Raw genomic sequence first — 17,570 nt, 5'->3', positions numbered from 1 at the left:
GGAATAGAAGTAGGCTGCAGTCTCCACCTGCCAGAGGTCTCTTTATTCCCCACTCTTTTTACTCTGCCCTTCACGCCTTTACCATTTTCCATCTTTGCATGGAAAGCTCCTTGAGCTTACCATTCCTCTACTTCCCACTAATGTGTCAGCCACTGTAGAGCTATGTTCATTTCCCTATCCTGTGATTTCTCTCACATCTCTTTGCATGCATCTCCTGGAAATAGCCTTTCCCCTCTCAGGTATTCTCTTCCAGGTCACTACAGTTTGTCCTTAACATTTGAGCATTCAGTTCAGTTCAGTTCAGTCACTCAGTCGTGTCCAACTCTTTGCGACCCCATGAATCGCAGCACGCCAGGCCTCCCTGTCCATCACCAACTCCAGGAGTTTACTCAAACTCATGTCCATCGAGTCGATGATGCCATCCAGCCATCTCATCCTCTGTCGTCCCCTTCTCCTCCTGCCCCCAATCCCTCCCAGCATCAGGGTCTTTTCCAATGAGTCAACTCTTCGCATGAGGTGGCCAAAATATCGGAGTTTCAGCTTTAGCATCAGTCCTTCCAAAGAACACCCAGGACCGATCTCCTTCAGAATGGACTGGTTGGATCTCCTTGCAATCCAAGGGACTCTCAAGAGTCTTCTCCAACACCACAGTTCAAAAGCATCAATTCTTCGATGCTCAGCCTTCTTTATAGTCCAACTCTCACATCCATACCTGACCACTGGTAAAACCATAGCCTTGACTAGACGGACCTTTGTTGGCAAAGTAATGTCTCTGCTTTTTAATATGCTATCTAGGTTGGTCATAACTTTCCTTCCAAGGAGTAAGCATCTTTTAATTTCATGGCTGCAATCACCATCTGCACTGATTTTGGAGCCCCCCAAAATAAAGTCTGACACTGTTTCCACTGTTTCCCCATCTATTTCCCATGAAGTGATGGGACCGGATGCCATGATCTTCGTTTTCTGAATGTTGAGCTTTAAGCCCACTTTTTCACTCTCCTCTTTCACTTTCATCAAGAGGCTTTTGAGTTCCTCTTCACTTTCTGCCCTAAGGGTGGTGTCATCTGCATACCTGAGGTTATTGATATTTCTCCCGGCAATCTTGATTCCAGCTTGTATTTCTTCCAGCCCAGCGTTTCTCATGATGTACTCTGCATATAAGTTAAATAAGCAGGGTGACAACATTTTGGCATAGACCTCACTTTATCTTAGAAGCCTGCCATGATGCCCAGAAATGAGCTAGACATCTTACAGATGTGCAGGCACAGGAATCTGCTGACGTTCTCCTACAGCGCCCACTGCACTATATTGTAATTCTATGCTTATTGGTTATTTTCTCCCTCTAGATATGAATTCCTTGAAGGCAGAATTGTATCTTTAACCTTTGGATCATCTACATATGTCATGAAAGACATTCTAGGAAAAAAGTATTAAAGTAATAATTATATGAATGTACATAATTTTCTAAATGGCGTATTTCAGTTTTGATGAGGATACATAGTTTGATCAAGATTTTGACATAAATTCATGACAGAAGTAGAAATAAAAGTGGCCTAACCCCTGGTGGTTCAGCAGTAAAGAATCTGCCTGGAATGCAGGAGATGCAGGAGACACGGGTCAATCCCTGGGTCGGGAAGATCCCCTGGAGGAGGAAATGGTAACCCACTCCAGTATTCTTGCCATGGAAGTCCCATGGACAGAGGAGCCTGGTGAGCTACTGTCCATGGGGTCCCAAAAGAGTCGGGCACAACTTACTGACAAAACAACAACTGAAAAAAAAAAAAGAGAGAGAAAAAAGAATAGAAGCAGGAATAAGACTAGGGAAGACGGAGGCTGGGGAGAGTTAACCGAAGTTGCTCTGATGGAGACCCTGAACCTCTGCCAGTCCCTGAGAAGCTTGCTGTTGTTGTTCTTAAGGCTCCATTTCATTAAGACCAGGAGTTGGGCAAGGTGCCCTCCTGATTGCTGGGCCAACATGCTGCTCTGTTATTGCTACCATTGAGAAGGAAAGGGAAAAAACATATTTGGCATCACGACTTAGACAAATTTACATTTCATTGTGGAAGATTCCTGTTTGTTCAACTCGACTCAGTTCCAATCTGTTTCAGTCAAATAACTTTTTATCCTTCTTCCACATTTTGTAGGAGAGGAAGGAAAAGAGAGGAGCAAGAGAGAGAGATGGAGATAGAAAATGAGAGAGAAATACGAGAACACAGGCTCTTAGGGTCTACTGATTTCTGCTCAGCCCCCTTTGAAAGTGGGATATTTCCTGTGCACAAAGAATCAGAATTTGGATTAAAGTATCTCTTTTCTAAAAGCATACATCTTTATTTTTATTTTCGATTGTGCTGGGTCTTCTTTGCGGCGAGGCCTGCCCTGCAGCCGTGGTGCGTGGGTCTCTCACTGCAGGCTTTTCCTGCCACTGCGGTGAGCATGAGCTCTAGACACGAGCGTCCAGAAGCTGCAGCTCCCGGGCTCTAGAGCACAGGCCCAATAGTTGTGGTGCCCGGTCTTAGTTGCTGCAAGACATGTGGGATCTTCCCGGACCAGGGATCGAACTCGTGTCGCCTGCTTTGGCAGGTGGGTTCATAACCACCGAGCCACCAGGAAGCCCTGGATTGAACTGTTTCTTGATTCACTCATGGTTTCAAATTGAAGATAAGAACCCAATATCAAGTAGGTTTTTTTTTTTTTAAAGTAAAAAAGTTTTTGTATGAGGTTGAATTCAATACACGGAGAAGGCAATGGCACCCCACTCCACTACTCTTGCCTGGAAAATCTCGTGGACGGAGGAGCCTGGTAGGCTGCAGTCCATGGGGTCACGAAGTCAGACGGGACTGAGGGACTTCACTTTCACTTTTCACTTTCATGTATTGGAGAAGGAAATGGCAACCCACTCCAGTGTTCTTGCCTGGAGAATTCCAGGGATGGCGGAGCCTGGTGGCTGCTGTCTATGAGGTCGCACAGAGTTGGACACGACTGAAGCTACTTAGCAGCAGCAGAATTCAATACAAGCAGGAATACATTGGTTCCCACTCCGAAAATGAAAGTCACTCAGTCCGACTCTTTGCGACCCCATGGACTATACAGTCCGTGGAATTCTCCAGGCCAGAACACTGGAGTGGGCAGCCTTTCCCTTCTCCAGGGGATCTTCCCAACACAGGGATCGAACCCAGGTCTCCCACATTGCAAGTGAATTCTTTACCAGCTGAGCCACAAGAATACTGGAGTCAGTAGCCTATTCTTTCTCCAGGGGATCTTCCCTACCCAGGAATCCAACCAGGGTCTCCTGCATTGCAGGCGGATTCTTTACCAACTGAGCTACCAGGGAAGCCCCACCCCAAAATAAGTCCTCATTTATAAAATGCTTAAGGATGCTCACTCTAGAGCAGTTGTATCCATCAGACAGCTCAGTGTCTTGACCCTCTAAGAGAATGCTGACAGGCTAGCCCAGTCGGAAACAATGGTCAAGCCTCTGACATGCCTTAAGTTCCTGTGATTAAACAATTAAAGGCATTTTGCATTTGCTAGCGGGACAGAACAGTCCTATTTCAGGATGAGCCTCCCTTGTCACTTTGAAAACCACAGGAAAAGAAAGACAGCAAATTTGGACAATATAAATCTTGTCTTAGAAGTCAGTATGAGCAAAGATTGTAATATAATATTTAACTTAAAAAAAATCTAAATAAATAAGTAAGACTGTAAGACTTAAGTTGAAACCAGAACCAATTGCCCAAGTATCTTATCAGGTATGATCCCAGCCCTGAGATGGAGGTAAAGAGTGAAGTAAGTGAGCTATAAAATCAGATCCTTGGAGCACACAAATCCACCCTTCTCAGGTTCTTATTCATTTGAAAAAGATCTGCTGTATTTGGAATTATGTGACTTTAAAAAAAAATGGTTAACCATTGACTTCATTTTCCCTGAAAGTATAGCTAGATATGTATACATGTATAGTTCTACAAATACACATTCCAAATAATTTAGGAAATGATATAATTAGTTTAGCATGGTAGTTGCAGTCACTTAAAAAACAAAAAGGAAAAAATCGCTCACTGCCTATTGCCTGTTTCTGGCTATTTCACAATTTGCCCTATTAATGCTTTCTGCTTAGGAAAATTGAACTTCCTTCGTCCTGATCAAAAGCAAACAAAATTGATTTGGCCAAGTATCTGAATTGTAGAGCATTGCAGAAAAAACGTTGGCTATCCTCTACGATTTATTCTACACAGAAAGGAAAAAACAACAACAACCACCCACACATGAAAATACAGAGGGAGGAGGAGGAGAAAGGAGCGAAAAAGCAGCAGTTCAAAAAGTGTGTATTTTCAAGTGGGGGGAATGGGGAGGGGAAGAATAAAAGAAAAATTACATCAGGACACAAGAAAGAAGTAACATATTTCCAAAGGTCATGGTCAACAAGTTCCCAGCCTGGGACTTCCCTGATGGCCCAGCGGTGAAGAATCCGCCTGCCAATGCAGGGGACATGGGTTCCATCCCTGGTCTAGGAAGTTTCTACCTGCCATGGGGAAACGAAGCCTGGGCACTGCCACTGCTGAAGCCGAGCACCCTGGAGCCCTAGCAAGAGAAGCACCACAGGGGCAGGCCCGGTGCAGCAGCTGGAGGGCAGCCTGAGCGCAGCCACGGGGACCCAGCACAGCCCAACACATAAACAGATGAAATGATGTTTAAACATGAGAACTCTAAAAAAGAGAAAGAAATCCCGAGCCTGACCCCCTCACCATAGCATGAAATACGTGTCCTATTCAACTCTGGGCGACCCCGTGGACCGCAGCCCGCCAGGCTCCTCTGTCCCTGGGATTCTCCAGGCAAGAATACTGGAGGGGGTGGCCATGTCCTCCTCCAGAGGATCTTCCTCACCCAGGGATCGAACCCTTGTCTCTTATGTCTCCTGCACTGGCAGGCAGGTTCTTTACCAATAGCACCACCTGCGAAGCCCCCACAGAGTGATACGTAGGCTTAAATCCAGCCTCTGCACCATCTACCTAATGAATGATTCCACCCCAAGGCAAACCCCACCCCCCTCCCCCATCCCCCACCCTCTCCCCCTACCCTTTGATCTCCACCCCTCACCCCTCCGTCCCACACCCCCCACCCCAACCCCCCCACCCCTGCTACACTCAGCACATCAGTTCAGTCGCTCAGTCGTGTCCGACTGTTTGCGACCCCATGGACTGCAGCACGCCAGGCTTCCCTGTCCATCACCAACTCTCAGAGCTTGCTCAAACTCACGTCCATTGAGTTGGTGATGTCACCCAACCATCTCGTCCTGTCATCCCCTTCTCCTCCCGCCTTCAATCTTTCCCAGGATCAGGGTCTTTTCCAAGGAGTCAGTTCTTCACATCAGGTGGCCAAAGTATTGGAGCTTCAGCTTCAGCATCAGTCCTTCCAATGAACATTCAGGACTGATTTCCTTTAGGATGGACTGGTTGGATCCCCTTGCAGTCCAAGAGACTCTCAAGAGTCTTCTCCAACACCACAGTTCAAAAGCATCAATTCTTTGGTGCTCAGCTTTCTTTATAGTCCAACCTCACATTCATACATGACTACTGGAAAACCATAGCTTTGACTAGATGGACCTTAGCACATGAGTCATTTAGCATGAGTAGAACTTAAGTGAGATAGAATTCACTTTACTCTCTCTTCTACTTGCTTCAATCTAAACCTTCTGTTCTTTTCATTTTCTCAGGAAATCCTGGAGAAATGATCTGATAATCACACACTGAGATGTATTGCTCCCCCAAAGGGTATAAATGTCAGGCATTGTATATTTTTTTCCCTCAAGGCATTTGACCAATTGGTGGTGGTGGTTGTTCAGTCGCTCAGTTGTGTCTGACTCTTTGCGACCCCATGGACTGCAGCACATCAGGCTTCCCTGTCTTTCACCATCTCCCGGAGTTTGCTCAAATTCATGTCCATTGAGTCGATCATGCCATCCAACCATCTCATCGTCTGTCATTCCCTTCTCTTCCTGCCTTCAATCTTTCCCAGCATCAGTGTATTTTCCAACGAGTTGGCTCTTCACGTCAGGTGGTCAAACTATTGGAGATTTAGCTTCACCTCAGTCCTTCCAATGAATATTCAGGACTGATTTCCTTTAGGATGGACTGGTTTGACCTCCTTGCTGTCCAGGGGATTCTCAGGTGTCTTCTCCAACACCACAGTTCAAAAGTATTAGTTAAAGAATTAGTTAAATTCTATGTTCGACCATACAATCAGTTAAAAGCTTTTCTGCACCTATATTCACCTTCGCAGAAAAACTGCAAAACAGGAATTCCCAGAGAACTGGCACATGTCTGACTGCACACATCAGTGAGAAGCGTGAAGCCTTGTCTGGGTCAAAGCGTTCTCAGGGTCAGAGGCCCGCACCATCCTCTGCTAACCCAGTACTGCTACATGCTGAACAAAAACAAAATCACAAGGACTCACCACTCCCACTGCCAAGGTCCTGGGTTCAATCCCTGGTTGGGGAACTAAGACACTGCACGCCAAGCAGCATGGCCAAAATCAACCAACCAACCAAACAAAAAAGCGGACTAAAAGCCTGAGCCAGTTATTTCCTGGATACCTACTGTTTCAAACATTGTGCGGATGATGTGGGAAAAAAAGCTGGTGAAGAAAACTGATGCACTCGTTTTCCTATGGATTTTACATCGAGAAGAGAGCCAGTGAGCAAAAAACCACTCAAGTTGTGTCAAGTATCAACACTATAAAAGCAAAGTACTAGACGCCCCAAGATGCAGATCAGGGGCTCTAATTTATATACAACCAGAGGGTGAAAGTTCCAGGGAAGGTCTGAAACTGGTGGTCCAGTGGTTAAGAGTCGGCCTTGCAACGCAGGGGACACCGGTTTGATCCCTGGTCCAGGAAGATCCCGCAAGCCTTGCAACGACTAGGCCCATGTGCCACAGCTATGGAGCATGCACTCCGGGGCCTGGGAGCTACAGCTACTGAGCCCCAGGCCCTGCTCTACTGAAGCCCCAAGACCTAGCGTCCACGTTCTTCAACAAGAGGAGCCACCACAATGAGAAGCCCGAGCACCACAGCTAGAGAGGAGGCCCCACTCACTGCAACTGGAGACAAAGTCTGTGCACAGCAACGAAGATGCAGCGTGGCCAAAAATGAACACATTTAAAGAAAAAAAAAATCTCATTTTCCATTAGACTCCACATTGCACAATGTGAGTGAGCAGGGGAGTTGAGGTCGCTAGTTTCATTAGATTTTTTTCATTTTTTTCTTGTTTTGCAAGATTTTGGTTTTTTTTTCTTTCTCTAGGTAGATGGGATGCAGGATTCTTTGGAGGAAACAGAATCCACAGCCAGAGAGCAGAAAGAGGCTACCTGAACCAGAAGTCTGAGATGAGTGTCAGTGAATGTCTGCCATCGGGGGTAAGAGTCCTCTCTGTCTACGTCATGGGGAAGGGACGCTGGGCGACAGAGGCAGAACCTCACCCAGGAGGCCCGGGGCCCAGGCAAATGCTTTCAGTCTTTAGGACAATTCTCAGGGGCCCACATCCTGTTTTCATCCAGACTCTGGACTCATCTGCAAGGCCGGACCAAGTGAGAGTGCCCGTCGCAGCCCTGGGTCTCTGTACTAGGCCGGGGACTGTTTCGGCAGCCCTCAGTGCATCAGAATTCAGCTGCAAATGACATTACGCAAGAGGAGCCCAGCTCCAGGAGTCTCTGAAAGCTCCATAATTGGCAAAAGCTACTTTGCAGTTTGAATGTTCATATACAGAAAAAGGAAAAAAAAAAAAAAAAAACAGGAAATCTCTCTCCATCTTATCGACAGAAGAACCTACTTAAGAACTCAGCCTTCCTGATTTCCCACCCAGAATTCTTCCCCGTCTTTATTTTTATATCTGTGGGTAGCAGAGGAAAAACAAATGTACTCTCTCCTTTCCAAATCCAAGGTTTTTAAAATATTATGTGCCTTGCTTAAATTGCAGTGTCACTTTATACAATATATTTGTATTATTTAAAACTGACCACATTAAGTGACTGGTAGACCATGTGGAATGGCACCAACCAATTGCTGGGTGGGTTTAAATGCATTTCCAGGACCTGACGTCATAGGATCTCCCATCAGAGTAAGGAAAATTGTAAGTTTATATTTGCCATTATAAGAGTCATCTCAAACATATGCAAAATGCATTTAGCCTAATGTAAGCTATAGGCAGAAAACCAGTTCAGACTACTGTTTCACTTAACTGCCCCTACTGAGAGCTCTCAGAACAAAGGATACAGAACCACAAATTGCAGACTTGGAAATATCATCCAACCTAACCCCTTATCAGGTTCTTCAATGTTCCTCCACTGATAGGGATCTCAGTACATCTTAAACAGTCCATTAGGCAGATTTAATTTGTTTCAATCCAGAAGAGTACAAAGAAAGAGAGACAAGAAAGGGAGGAAAGAAAGAAAGAACAAAGACAGAAAAAGAAAGAAGGAAGGAAAGAAGAAAAAGAAAGACACAAAGAGAGAGAAAGAAAGGAGGAGCCTCCAACCCACCCTCAATGTAAAGAATTAACAAACTACCAAGAGTACAGAACAGCATTTTATCAGGAGAGTCAAATTTTAAAAAAAAATCATCTGATTAAGAAATAAAACTTTGCCTTAAAGAGGAGCTGAGCCAAAGTATTAGTTTAGCAAATATATTTATCGAGTACTTGAACTTCCCAGGGGCGCTAGTGGTAAAGAATCCACCTGCCAACACAGGAGATGCAAGAGATTCAGGTTCTATCCCTTGGTGGAGAAGATTCCCTGGAGTAGGAAAGGGCAACCCACTCCAGCATTCCTGCCTCAGAAATCCCATGGACAGAGGAGCCTAGTGGGCTACAGTCCACAGGATCGCAGAGTCAGACCCGACTGAGCACACGCGCTATGGCATGGTGTTACACACGGTATCACATACCTAGCACTGCCCTAGGCACTGGGGTAAAGCGATGAACAAAAAGTAGAATACACTCTGACAACTTACTGCAAGAACAGTGTATACAAGAAGAGCTTATATAAGAATAACAAGCAATAATGATAGCAAACACTCCTGGAGTGTGATGTGCCAGATTTTTGTTCTAAATGTTTTACGTATGTTAATATGTTTGATCCTCATTATGACCCTATGTAGAAGGTACTTTTATTACCCCGGTTAAGTTCTTATACGTGAGGAGTCTAAGAACTTTCCTCCAAAGTCGCTTGGTGGCACTCGGTGGAGCAGTGCACCCAGGCAGCTGGGCTTCAAAGCCACCATGCTTGGTTGTCTGTTAGAAAAATGTATGTGTGTTGGGGATGAGGCCAGGGGTTGCTTTGTAAATCAAAAGGGAAATACAGATGCTATGGGGTGGATGCCAAACTTAATTTCAGAGGAAACCCAAGAAAACTGGAGTGGGAAGTTTATCCCTTCTCCAGCACATCTTCCCAACCCAGGAATCAAACCAGGGACTCCTGCATCGCAGGCGGATTCTTTACCAGCTGAGCTTTCAGGAAGCCTCAATTTTTGTTTTAGAAGGGGAATCTGTAAATGCCTCCTGGAGGGACTAACCCTAATCTGAGGCCTGAGAGTTGACCAGGAATAAATAAAGTTTGCTGCAGGGGGAAAGGGTAGAAGGAAACGATGCCACCAAAGGGGACCTCAAGTGGCCAGACCCAGAGGAGGCAGACAGCACGACGCCTGCCAGGAACGGACGGTCGTCCACCTGAATCTGACGGACAGGCCACAGCTCTACTGTGACTCCACTGAGATCAACTCTTTTTTTAAATTACTCTTTAACTACTTGGATGCCTCCTTCATTTATGAGTTAATTAACAGTGATGTGTCACTCACTCCACAGGTGCTTAACCACAGTCCTCTGCCTCTAAGGTGCTCCTTGCTCTAGATAAGGTGACAAGATTCAGGACCAAGCCATGAACAACTAAGCAACATAAATGCTTTGAAGATGGAAGGCAAGATTGCAAACAAATTAACCTAAAATTAATTTAAATAAATCAATCTGCATTTATAATCTGCTGCTGCTGCTAAGTCACTTCAGTCGTGTTCGACTCTGTGCGACCCCATAGACGGCAGCCCACCAGGCTCCCCCGTCCCTGGGATTCTCCAGGCAAGAACACTGGAGTGGGTTGCCATTTCCTTCTCCAATGCAGGAAAGTGAAAAGTGAAAGTGAAGACGCTCAGTTGTGTCTGACTGTTTGCGACCCCATGGACTTCAGCCTACCAGGCTCCAACATCCATGGGATTTTCCAGGCAAGAGTAGTGGAGTGGGATGACATTGCCCTCTCCGAATTTATAATCTATAATTCAATAAATCAAATTAATTTATAATTAATGAATTAATCTGTGATTAATATAGATAACTAATATTTGTCTAATCAATTACACAAGTATTAATTGTTCAGTTCAGTGGCTCAGTCGTGTCCGACTCTTTGCAACCCCATGATTAATATTTTATATATTAATCTATAATTGCTGTTGTTCATTCACTAAGTCGTGTCTGACTCCTTTCCACCCAATGGACTGCAGCATGCCAGCTTCCCTGTCCTTCACTATAATAACACAGATGAGTAATACTTATATAATCAAAACAAATTAATCAATAATATAGATGATTAATATTTGTCTAATCAAAACAGCAAAAGTATATTCTGAAACTTGAAAGAATGACTCTAAGCTTATTTTGGGGAATAATGGCCAATAATCATTTATAAATCTCTGGAACACAAGTAGAAGCAATCTGAATTAAAAGAACTACCAGACAATAAAATACATCACGAAGCCATAACAACTTTACATTGCGCTGCTGGTGCAAGAAGAGAGCCCTGGTCATCTTGCTACAGTCAGCCTGCACGTCAAGTGAAAGCTTACAGATCACGCAGCCTCTCCAACAGTACGGAGCTCTGCTCAGTACTGAGTGGCGCCGGGATGGGAGGGGAGCCTGACGGAGAATGGATACATGGAGCTGCAGGACTGAGCCCCTTTGCTACTTGCCTGAAACTATCACAACACTGTTAAGCAGTTGTCCTCTGATACGAAACAAAAAATTTTTTAGAAACAAATCTCCAATGACAGATGAAAACAGAATGCCACGTTAACTTTCTCTTTTCTTTTTGTTTAATTGGAGTATGACTGCTTTACAATGCTGTGTTAACTTCTGCTGAAAAGTGGGTGAATCAGCTTTCTGTATTCACACACTCCCTCCCTCCTGGCCCTCCATCCAGCCCCCCAGGTCATCACAGAGCACTGAGCTGAGCTTCCTGTGCTTTAGAGCAGGCTTCCACTGCTGCTGCTGCTGCTAAGTCACGTCCGTCGTGTCCGACTCGGTGCGACCCCATAGACCACAGCCCACCAGGCTCCCCCGTCCCTGGGATTCTCCAGGCAAGAACACTGGCATGGATTGCCATTTCCTTCTCCAACTGCCATTTCCTTCTCCATTTCCTTCTCCAAAGTGAAAAGTGAAAGTGAAGTCGCTCAGTCGTATCCAACTCTTAGGAACCCCATGGACTACAGCCTACCAGGCTCCTCCATCCATGGGATTTTCCAGGCAAGAGTACTGGAGTGGGTCGCCAGTGCCTTCTCTGAGGCTTCCACTAGCTATTTTACACATGGCAGTGAATATATGTCGGGCCTAATTTCCCAATCTGTCTCATCCTCTCCTTCCCTGCCCCACATGTCCACACATCCGTTTCCTGTGTCTTTGTCTCTAATTGAATGCCTTGGTCATTAAATTTGCCCATGTAGACCCTTCTTGACTTAGGATAGGGCTAAATCTCGTAAACCCATCCTAAATTGGAAATACTAGGTTGAAAGCACATTTAATACAGCTAACCTACCAAACAGCACAGCGGAGTCTGTTGCTGCTGTTTAGTCACTTAGTTGTGCCCAGCTCTTTGCGAGCCCAGGGACTGTAGCCTGCCAGGCTCCTCTGTCTTTAAGATTTCCCGGGCAAGAGGACTCGAGTGGGTTGCCATTTCCTCCTCCAGAGGATCTTCCTGACCCGGGGACTGAACCCGCATCTCCTGCATTGGCAGGTGGTTTCTTTACCACTGAGCCACCTGGGAAGCCCCTAGCTTTTTTGTTCTTGTTCAGTCTCTCAGTCATGTCCAACACACTGCAACCCCATGGCCTGCAGCACACCAGGCTTCTCTCTCCTTCACCATCTTCCGGAGCTTGCTCAAAGTCATGTCCATTGAGTTGGCGATGCCATCCAAACATCTCGTCCTCTGTCATCCCCTTCTCCTCCTGCCTTCAACCTTTCCCAGCATCAGGGTCTTTTCCAATGAGTCGGCTCTTTGCATCACGTGGCCAAAGTACTGGAGCTTCAGCTTCAGCATCAGTCCCTCTAGTGAATATTCAGGGTTGATTTCCTTCAGTTTAGCCTATTTTAAATGTGCTTGGAATGCTTACATTAGCCAACAGTTGGGCAAAGTCATCTAACATACAGCTTAGTTTACAATCAAGTGTTGAACAGGTCATATAATTGACTGAAAACTGTTCTGAAACTGAAAACCAGAATGGCTGTCTGGATGCAGAGGGACTCGGCAGTTTACCCTCCGGGTCACCTGACCGACTGAAGCTGCCCAGCCCCACAGGAGATGGTCGTTCCACACACCCGTCACCCAGCAAAAAAGCAAAACTCAAAACTCAAAGTACAGTTTCTTGTAAACTCGTATGTCTTCCACAAAATTGTAATGTCAAAAAATCATAAGTCAAAACTGGGGAATGTATTATTTGCATTATTTGGGGTTTTATTCATGGATTTGTTTAAGATTTTTATGTTTCAAGAACATTAAGTTTGGTATCATTTGCTTGTTGCCAATGGACCCATGGCTTCATCTTAATTTACTGACACACCTACAGATACACCCTACTTACAGCTACCTACAGCTTTGGTGCATACATATATTTGCTTGTCTACACTATTCTTTCTCTCTCCACAATAACACAGAATATGAGACAACTGAATCTGGCAAAGTGTTATCATGGCATAATTCTTGGGACCCTGCGTGAGCCAATCTACTTCAGGAGTGATTTCTCTGCACCACAGCTTTAAAAAAAAAAAAAAAATCAATGGATTAACTTACTTGTCTGCGCTGGGTCTTAGCTGTGGCACACAGGAGCTGTGAAATGCGTTGCTGCATGTGAAATCTTTAGTCGCAGCATGCAGGGTCTAGTTCCAGGAGCACAGATCGAGCCCTGGCCCCCACACTGTGAGCACAGAGGCCTCGCCACTAGACCACCAGGGAAGTCGCATCATGCCTTCCCTTTATGAAAACCTCATCCTACCTGAAAAGACTTCATAACTATAACTCTTGAAAAAAACCATGAAGAAAATTCTTAAGATAACAAAAATATTTGCAGCTCTATTTCACCCTTTTCTGACAACCTCTCCTTGGCTGTTTAAAAAGGAAACACCATGCTTTATTTCCCCCCAAAGATGATCTTCCTGTAGATTCGGTGATACAGTAGAGGAGCCACGTAACTAAGTGGGCGGCCTGACTCCCCACACACCTACTGTCTGAATAAATAAACAAAGACGTCTCCCAGTTGGGTATTCCTTCACAATGCTAAATCCACTGTCTGTGGCTCTCCTTCCCTACTCTTGATTGAATTCTACCCTCAAAGCTCCTTCCAGGAATAGGGTAACCAGCAGAAACCTGGGTTACACCATGCAGTATATTTATCTAATGAAACATGAGCTCTGGGTACAATGAGCCATGCATTGCCACAGACACGCCATCCATCTGCTGAAAATAATCAATCTCAGAAAAGTCCTGGGAAAAGTTAAAATTGGGTACATATCAAGGATTAACAGGGGGTTCAAGGGCAAAACTGAAGTTATTTTATTGACTTGGAATCAGTGACTGGGGAAGGGATTGGTCTTAAAAAAAAAAAAAAAAAATGCACGTGTCATGTAAAAGCCAGGGTTGCCTACACAGCAGTCACACAGGTTATGCAGAGTTGCTTCTAACTGATCATTCCAGTTTCTGGGCAGAGGGATGCTCCCAGATGGTCAGCTAAGAGAAATTTCATGTCATCCTACAGCCCCACATAGGACCCTTAACCTTGGAAGAAAATACTATTAACAGCTACTATTATGAAGGAAATAGTGCACAACATTGCTTGAGTGCCTATGATATACCAGGAATATTTATGAAGATGCTTCGAATTAAAAAAACCTCATGTGGTCCTCCTAAGAACCCTTTGAAAGTAAAAGTGCAAGTCACTGAGTCGTGTCCAACTCTTTGCAACCATAGTCTGTGGAATTCTCCAGTCCAGAGTCCTGCAGTGGGTAGCCTTTGCCTTCTCCAGGGGATTCTCCCAGCCCAGGGATTGAACCCAGGTCTCCCGCATTGCAGACGGATTCTTTATCAGCTGAGCCACAAGGAAAGCCCAGAACCCTTTGAAGTAGCTATTATTTTGTTGTTGTTTAGTTGCTAAGTTGTGTCCAAGCTTTTGCAACCCCATTTACTGTAGCCTGCCAGGCTCCTCTGTCCATGGGATTTGAAGGCAAGAATACTGGAGTGGGTTGCCATTTCCTTCTCCAGGGGATCTTCCAGACCCAGGGCTCAAACCCTGTCTCCTGCAGTGGCAGGTGGACTTTTTACCACTGAGCCACCAAGGAAGCCAAGTTACTATTACTCCCAGTTTACTGAGAATATTTGAGCTCTGTGACTGCACACCCAGCCACTCTGAGTGCAGCAGCGCACTGACAGAAAGCTGGGAGAGACGGCATGTTTGTCCCCAAGGGGCCCATTTTTCTTACTGAAAAGACAAGGACTGTCCATCAGCTTTAATGATGCTCATCTCAGACTGACGGGATAGTAGCTGACCAGAATGGAGGGAAGGTTTTCTCTGGCAGGATCAGGGGTGCAGAGGATGAGAGTTCGAAGGAGATGTTCACATACCGTGAAGCAGGAAGGAACAGATCACCGAGCCCGTCTCAGATGCCTCGGGCCAGGCTGGGTGCACGCAGCTGCCTTCATACTCGTTTGCAGGAGGAACTGCCAGAGCCAACACACACTCCAGACACTTCCTAATTTATATGAAATTGATTGATTGATTAGATGCATGACATGTGGGGTCTCAGTTCCCTGACCAGGGATCGAACCTGCACCCTCTGCATTGGAAGTGCAGAGTCTTAACCACTGGACCACTAGGGAAGACTCAGCTCTAAACAAAATTATTCCTGAAGAAAAGAATCAGGTTCAGATGGGCATGTTTTGTGAAAATAAAGGAGAGGACTTGAAGTGAAAAGTGAGAAAAAGAAATGCAGTGGGCTCCCTCAGGCTCGCCCTGGCTAAGAATATAAGCTCTCGAGTCAGCTAGACTTCAAGTGTGGATGCAGACTCTGTAATTAGACAAAATAACTTTTCATCTGTAAAAGTGGGTTAAGACTGGAACCTACTGGGTCGGGTTGCTGCTGGATTTAATGAGTTAAAGCCCGTGAAGGAGCCTGGCAGGTAACAAGGACTCCATGGAGGACAGTTGTTCCTGCCATCCTCGTCATCATCGTTATCGTCATTGTCCTCAGCAGCAGCAGCACCATCAGCATTCCCTTCCACCTCCCCAACGCCCTCTACGAGCACCCTCGATGCTCTCTGCATCCTCACCTGCTCCATACATCACAGTCTCATGCCCTCTTACTTATGGATAGATGGCAGCCAGGCTCCAGATAAATGGAAGAGAATCAACTTTCCTCTTTGCTTGCGGATATGGCCAATCACAAGTGGACATATTTCTCACCACTTCCTTGTTTGAAGTAGAAGCAGAAAGAATGCAATCCTGAAGAACTAGCTATTCTCAACTCCTTTTTTTTCCCCTTAATTATAAACCATAGACAGTTCCTTGACTTGTCAGCCGCCCACAGCCAGCTGTCTGATATTTATGCAGAGACACCATCTCTTAGAAAGGGCTTTTCCAAAAAAAAAAAAAAAAAAGAAAGGGCTTTTCCTCCCTCTATAAATGTTGCCACCTTCAACATGCTCTTACTATTAATAGTTTCCTGTACTTTTCCTTAAAACTGATAGACCAAATTGTTGAAGAAAATGGTGGCAGGGGTAGGGGGGTGTTGGGGAATGGAGTCTGGCAAAATTCAGTTTTTAAGAACCAGAGCTGAGAGTCCAGGATGTTTGACTTGGAGTAACAGGGGGGGACTTACACAGAAACAAAGGGGAGCTTAGCTGAAGAGAAGGTTCCAGGGCAGAGCGAGGAAAACCTGGCAGGAAAGCCAGGTTGACTCCGTGGATGCTTCCCGTCCCATCCCCCTCCAGGAAGGTCCTCCACAAGGAGTACCTTAGTCATCGTTAGTCACTCGGTTGTGTCCCACTCTCTGTGACCCCGTGGACTGTAGCCCACCAGGCTCCTCTGGCCAGGGAATTTTTTCAGGCAAGAACACTGGAGTGGGTTACCATGTCCTTCTCCAGGAGATCTTCCCAACCCAGGGATGGAACCTGAGTCTCCTGCATTGGCAGGTGGGTTCTTTACCACTGAGCCACCAGAGAAGTCCATGAACTTCATCACTCTCTTATAAATCCACAAGTAGAGCCTCCTGGTCACATGCATGCAAACTGTAGAATTGCCTCAGAGCCTTCATCCATCCAAGCACTGTCTTTCAAAATGGGGTTCACAGAGGGAGACCAAGTAAGCCGGCACAAATAAAACTTTCACAAATGCAATCCAAATAAAATAAAGCCCAGGGTTTTCCTCCGCTGACCTTGATTCACAAATGATGTTTCTTATCCCACACAGAGAGACATTTCCCTGCACAGTCCCAGAGATGAAGCCCAAGTGTCAACTTCAATATGAGGATTTAATTCTACATTTCCTTCGGCGGATCACTAATTCCAAGGTTCAGCATGCCTGAACATTCTGTGGTTGGGTAGATTTTAGTGGTCTTTAAGAGATTACCTCAAATGCAAAAGCCTCTCAATACAAGACCAGAAAGATTTTGAAAGAAAAGAAAAACACTCCCAACTGCTCCAGAATTCAGCTTTCAAGAATTTAAACTCACTTAAAGCCCTGTTTTTATATCTAAGCTGTGCCAGGTTTCAGGCATGGGGGACATCCTACCCTCCACTTGTCATCAGCCAAGTATTTACTGAGTGTTGGAGTCACACACAGCGACGTGCACAGGCCAGCGGAGAGCTTGATAAAGAAGAGACAGCTTTCTGCCTTCAAGGGACTTACAGTTTAATTGCAAGCCATTTTTTGCCATTTTGTTTAATTAATTTATTTTAAATGAAACAAAAATGAATATTTTTAATGATAAAAGGTACAATTCACAAAGAAGATAGACATCATAAGCCATTAGATACCTTAACAACAAAGAAACAAAGGTACATAAAGCAAAAATCAGAATATAAGGGAAAAGAAAAAATGCATAGTCACAGCGACATAGTCATATTCAGCGAGCCATAGTCAGCGAGACAGATCAACATTTCTCTAAGGATATTCTATCAAGTGCAGAAGAATCTAGACATGCCCTCGAGGCCTTATCATTTCATTGCAAGCCCTTTGTTTCATGTATTGTATTTTAGCTCCTCTGGACGCACAATCAG

The 17,570-nt window shown here is 45.2% G+C and overlaps 1 long non-coding RNA gene and 1 other non-coding gene across 5 annotated transcripts in view; both read right to left on the bottom strand.

Annotated features, from left to right (window-relative positions):
* The window catches only part of LOC139177661 (uncharacterized), a 272,522-nt gene that overhangs the window by 168,103 nt on the left and 86,849 nt on the right, over window positions 1-17,570 (bottom strand). The gene's annotated exons all lie outside the window — the stretch shown is intronic.
* On the bottom strand, window positions 15,101-15,173 carry TRNAG-UCC (transfer RNA glycine (anticodon UCC)). The gene has a single exon. It is a non-coding gene; the product is annotated as a tRNA-Gly (tRNA).

Source organism: Bos indicus, chromosome 19 (assembly GCF_029378745.1).
Source record: "Bos indicus isolate NIAB-ARS_2022 breed Sahiwal x Tharparkar chromosome 19, NIAB-ARS_B.indTharparkar_mat_pri_1.0, whole genome shotgun sequence".
NCBI lineage: Eukaryota > Metazoa > Chordata > Mammalia > Artiodactyla > Bovidae > Bos > Bos indicus.
Note: the sequence above shows the minus strand (reverse complement) of the source record. Positions and strands in the feature narration are given on the sequence as shown.